The sequence below is a fragment of the Acinonyx jubatus genome, chromosome C2 (genome assembly GCF_027475565.1).
Source record: "Acinonyx jubatus isolate Ajub_Pintada_27869175 chromosome C2, VMU_Ajub_asm_v1.0, whole genome shotgun sequence".
NCBI lineage: Eukaryota > Metazoa > Chordata > Mammalia > Carnivora > Felidae > Acinonyx > Acinonyx jubatus.
In genome coordinates this window covers 33,186,199-33,192,198 of record NC_069384.1, presented here as the reverse complement: position 1 = coordinate 33,192,198, position 6,000 = coordinate 33,186,199, and the positions used below count along the sequence as shown (strand labels likewise).

At 34.8% G+C, this 6,000-nt stretch overlaps 1 long non-coding RNA gene across 1 annotated transcript in view; it reads left to right on the top strand.

The window, feature by feature from the left end:
* The first annotated feature begins 1,954 nt into the window (after positions 1-1,954).
* The window catches only part of LOC113604753 (uncharacterized), a 97,954-nt gene continuing 93,908 nt past the window's right edge, over positions 1,955-6,000 (top strand). Inside the window, exon 1 of the long non-coding RNA XR_008297590.1 lies at positions 1,955-2,116. This is a non-coding gene — a long non-coding RNA (uncharacterized LOC113604753). The remainder of the gene's footprint in view (positions 2,117-6,000) is intronic.

Here is a 6,000-nt window from a genome sequence, read left to right as displayed (position 1 = left end):
AAGCATTAAATCTCATTATTCTCTGACAAGATGTGTGAAGGAACTAAATCCCCTAAATTCACTCAGTTGTTAGAACAAAAATTTTATTTCCTAGTAAATATTCTGACTTGCTAATTGCTTCAAAATCTGGATTCACATTTATTTTCAAAGTTTATACACATGCTGTGAGATTTTCGCTTCTCAATATCTTCTATTATTTTAATTTTAATTCTTAAATTTTTATTTATTTTTTAGAGAGAGAGAGAGTGAGAGAGTGAACAGGCAAGGGGCAGAGAGAGGGAGTCACAGTATCTGAAGCAGCCTTCAGGCTCTGAGCTGTCAGCACAGAGCCTGACGTGGGACTTGAACTTGTGAACTGTGAGATCATGACCTGAGCTAAAGTTGGACGCTTAACCAACTGAGCCACCCTGGTACACCTATCTTCCATTATATTAAATGATATAGAAGATACTCTGAAGATAAAGTTTTGATGAGACATTATTCAATGGAACACTTTTATGTACATTATTCATTGTATTTTTGAGAAGATATTGGTAAAAGAATAAGAGAAAAGGAAGGAAGGCCATCTTATATGCATAACTCAAACATAAAAGGATATAAAATAGTTAATCAACAACTTGGAGTTGTTATTACTTGTATTTGTGATTAAATGATTCCAGGATAACACAGTGATTAAGCACACAGACACTTGACCTCAGATGATCACGTAAACTTGACCTAGATATTGACTGAACTCTCTATTCTCTGTATTCTCATCTGTAAAATGGTGGTGAAAATGGTACCTAACTCAGTAGGAGAAAGAAATGTACCAAGAGAGGTACAATAAGTGTTACATAGGATTTTGAAAGTATTACAGAACACAAAGTAACATGGAAAGAAGTGACTTAAAAATCATGGCAAAGGAAGTCCACAAGAGAATAAAAATGGGTTATGACTCTCCTGGCTGGTGGAAAGAGATGTGAATAGTAAAGCAATTAGTATTCAATTTATTTGAGCTGCTTTAATAAGATATCATAGGCTGGGTGGCTTATAAACAACCAAATTCATTTTTTACAGTTTTGGAGGCTTGGCATTAAGAGATCGAGGGGATAGCAAATTTAGTGACTGGCGAGTTTCACACCTTAGTTCACGGATTACTATCTTCTTGCTGTATCTTCACAAGTTGGAAGGGGTAAAGGATTCCTCTGGACCCTTTTTTATAAGGATGCTAATCCCATTCATGAGGGCTCCACCCTGATGACCTAACCACTTCCCAAAGACGCTATCTTCTAATATCAGCATTTGGGACTTATGATTTCTACATATGAATTTGGGGGGCATACAAACATTCAGATCATAAGAAGGGGATATCCAGATTTGGGGAGCACAAATATTATAGTTTTGAGGTCCTTCCTTTAAGAACATGAATATGACATTTAAAATACAAACTTAATTGTAGAGGGAAATGATTTATTTATAATGAGAAACAAATCGCCACAAATTACATTTGAAAAATGTAACAAAACCCATAAATACAATAAATCTAGAAAAATAAGGTGCTGTTTTCTTGATTTCCTGACACTCCTATTATAATTTTCAGCAGACTAATTCTGGATTCTGACAATTCAAATTTTGCTTCTCCTCTACTACTTACATATACATCTTTTTAAAATTTTTTTCAATATTTATTTGTTTTTGAAAGAGAGAGACAGACAGAGCATGAACGGGGGAAGGTCAGAGAGAGAGGGAACACAGAATCCAAAGCAGGCTACAGGCTCTGAACTGACAGCACAGAACCCGATGCAGGGCTTGAACTCATGAACCACATGATCATGACCTGAGCTGAAGTCAAACACTTAGCCGACTGAGCTACCCAGACGCCCCCACTACTTACATATTTCTGATGTCAGCTGCCACCGAACACTTTTCTGTGACTATTTGACTTCTGGCCTGCACCTTCATATCACAACATTAGGCAAGTGGGCCTATTGTGAGGTAAGAATAGTTCTAGAAGACAAACCTTCACTGGAATCACTGGGAAAAAGCCAACAATTCATGGAATGTGTTTCATGACCCCTAAGTAAACCCACTAAATGCACACATGAATCATCTTCTTGCTTGGCCAGATCCTGTAAAGGTCAGTCACTCAAATACCCACTCATCTGAGGGATGGTATTTTCCTGACTCTCCATCTAGAGTTATTATTTTCATGTGTGAAGGGCTGATAAATCTGTATTAGAAAGAATGTGATGTGAAACAAGAAGAAAAGTTACACAAGTCACACATTTTATTTATCCCCATTATCTCCACAAGGGTCATAGTTGTTTCAGATTTCAGAGGGATTCAAAGGAATGAAATGTAATTAGGGATGTGATCGTGACAATATATCAACCAGTGAGTATCAAGACTATTGAAAGATATTATCCCCTCAAAAAAATCCACAAAAACCCCTATTCTAGTGCACGGGTTGAGAATATGAGTAGCAAAGAAAAAAGAAGTAGTATTTGTGCAAAACAATAAACCCTAGTGAATTTTTGACAGGCCAGAATGAGGCCTTCAATATCAGATTTTAGAATGTAGAGAGGTTACTTTGACTTTGGTTAATTTCGAGTCATATAATAATACCTCCCCTGTGAAGTCAGTCCTACCTGAAATTGTGAGAGACTTTCAATGTCTATCAAGTGGTTATGAAATTCTTCTCTACCTTGATGGTGGTAGTGGTTACATGTCTGTATGAGTTTATCAAAACCTATGGAATTTTACACTAAAAAGTTTAATGCCATGTAAAACGATATCTTAATAAATATATTTTAACACCTTTTTGGCAATAGTAATAATAATAACAAAAACAAAATAAATGGAAACCAGAAGAAAAAGTAGTTTCAATTTAAATCACACAGAGCTAAGAGACGATCTAAAGTGCTTCTAAAATTTGAAAAGAAAAAATCTGGTAATAATTGAACCGAAAGTATAAACAGACATATCATGGAAAATAGAAATATGGCAGGCCCTTCAATATATTAAAGGATGTTCAAACTTACCCATAAGAGAAATACAACTTTAAACTGATCATGTCTAATGAATTATTTTGTCTCAAAATCCAATTTGTGATGACAGACTCTGTTGGCAAGACTCTAGGGAAACAAGCTCCCTCATAAATTGCTGATGCATATGTAAAATTATAAAATAGCTATGAAGAAACTGTGGCACAGGACTAAAAGTGCTTGCAGACAAGACAATGTGGCCATATTCAGCAGTAGCACTCACCAGAAAAGCAACATTCAAATGCAAACATTGAAGGGCTCACAAAGAAGATACAAAGAGTTTAATATACAGAATGGTTGACTGGGGCTTCCAGCATTTCAAATCTCTAAATTTTGAAGAAAGCAATAGTGTACCAAATACCATTTTCTTAAAAAAAGATATTCATTATAGACAGATACCTTTTCCTCTCCATTCCTTCCATCCTCAAGTTCTGGTAAATGCACAATGAAAAAAAAAAAAAACTTGCCGAGATTTCTCCCGCTTAAGTTCAAGTATACAGGTTAGGTCATGCATTCTAGACAAATAAAAAGTATCCTGGTGAAGTGACATTTAAGGTTAGAACTGAATTCTGAGAAAAATAATTTCCCCTGAGATATCTGCTCTAGAACCTGGAGATTGTTTTGTTTTCTAAATGTGAAGTGTGGAGATCTAGGTTTTAATAGTTTTGTGTGTCTAACTCATTATAATCCTTAAACATAAAACTCACTAGGGATTTTGTACTGGGATAACACTTTTTCTGAGATCCTGATTTTTGTTTGCTGTTCTTGTAAGAGAGCTCTCTAACTGCTGAGAGACCCCACTCTGCTCCTGCATCAAGAACTCCTCTAACTCAGATTCAAGATTCAGTGAATAGATAAGGATGAATTTTATAATGTAGTTTATTTAGAATATAACTGACAAGGGTCAAATACTTTTATTTTTGACTTTAATTCCTTTAAAATTAACATCATTGGGTTTGAATTTGTTATGGCATTTGATATTTGGCATCGAATTTCTCTCTAAAAATTCCATGAAAAGGAGAGGGTTTGTACTGAGTAATGAACGAATGAGTTAACTTTCAGTCTTAGGTGCAGAGACTTTTGATTTAGTTCAATGAATGCGCTGTTTGACCTCATAAAGGTGGGAGCAAAATTGTCCCCATAAAGAGATGACATTGCTCTATTCCTACTTGGCAAGAGACTAAAAATTTCCAAAGGAAAATAACTGAGTGATGTGAAGGAGATCTTGTCTCTTTATACCTGATTTTTCTTTCCATACGAACAGAGATTAAACAGGTTGAGATGACTGCCCTCTTTCTGTCCCTTTCTGTCCAGAGTACTTTGAGCGTCACCTGAAATTCCCTACTTAAGGAAGTAAATGGAACTTTCTTCACTAATTTCTTCATTTTTTGTATTGGGAGTAACTAATTACTAGGATCAAGGGTTCTCTTCTCTTATTTCAGATCATAAATCCTGGCCAAATGCCTCTATGAGATGTGTTTGTGTATTTGTTCGTGCCTGTCCTGAGTACATACTATAAGTAAACATGCACAATCTTGGCAATTTTGTTACATAAAGCAAATCCTTTCAGCCTACATAAAAGTTAATATTCAAAAATACCTTTATCAGTAAACTGCTAATTTGGCCTCCACCTATTACAACTTAATCTTACTTCTCAAATCAATCAAAAATCAGGTAATTTGGAACGGTGCTACTTATTAGGACTTCACAAAGACCCTTATAATAACTTTTGGTAATCCTGAGATTAGCACTCAATCATAGATTTAGCCATCAAATTCAACAAGAAAAGTTTACTCAGCTTCTCCTCCATCTTAACCCAATATACATGAATTAAAGGCTTTTAAAATGTTATTTGGTAGCATGTTGCTTGTTGACTTTTCTTATGTTATTTGTGTATTATATTATTATGGTTGTATAATATATTCATAGCATACACTGTTATGTATTATATGTATTAAATATGTATATTGAATGTATTATAGATAGTATATTATATATTATATGTATTATGTATATTATATAGTTATATTTAGTGTTTTCAAGTTAATTTATTATTTTTTTATTATAGTAAGAGTTTTGAACATGCCTGTTCTATATTTCTGATACTCACTGGAGTTGAGCAACAGAATATGGCAGTCGAAGCTCTATTCCAGAGAAATAAATTGCCAGGAATTCTTTGGAATAAAGGCACTTTTATTTATTCAAATTAAGTTAAAATATTGCTTAAATATCTAAGAGGTACCCTAAATATTCCTGGCCATGTAAATACAATAGTGAGCCAGATAGATAAGGCTTCTCATATTATAAAGCTTATATTCTATTGAGGAAAATCAGTACACAAGATAAAGTAAATATATACATAAATACATTAATAAACTTGACATTTCAAGATAGTACTTGCTTCCACGAAGAAAATAAAACTACACAGTGTGTATCAGTTACAGATTGCCATGCATCAAATCACCTTCAATCTTAGTGGTTTAAAGTTACTCTTATTACTTGCTCTGATTTGCTGGATTGATAATTTGAGCTGAGTTGATCATTTGGTGTCATGTGTGGCCCCTTATGCAACTATACTCAGGTAGTGGCTTGGCTGAGGCTGAAAGTTCAACATCGCTTCATTCACATGTCTAGAAGTTACTGATGGCTTTTGAAAGGGCCTCCCCAATAAGTTTGTCAGTTCTTCTTTACATGATGGTCACAACACAAAAAGAGGGCAAGTTCCCGTGTATAAGGATTATTAAATCTCTTTGTGTCAAATTTGCTGATCGTCCCATTGGCTTATACAATTCTATGGTGATGTTCAGAGCCAATATGGGAGGGGGCTACACAAGGGCATGGTTATCAGGTATTGTGTTAATCGAAAGCCATTAATGTGACAAGCTCCATAGAGAGTTACTAGCATGCATGTGTGTATGTTGTGTTTGTGGAACTTCACCAAATTCAGTAACCATTCAAGCCTTCAGTATGAAGTAAA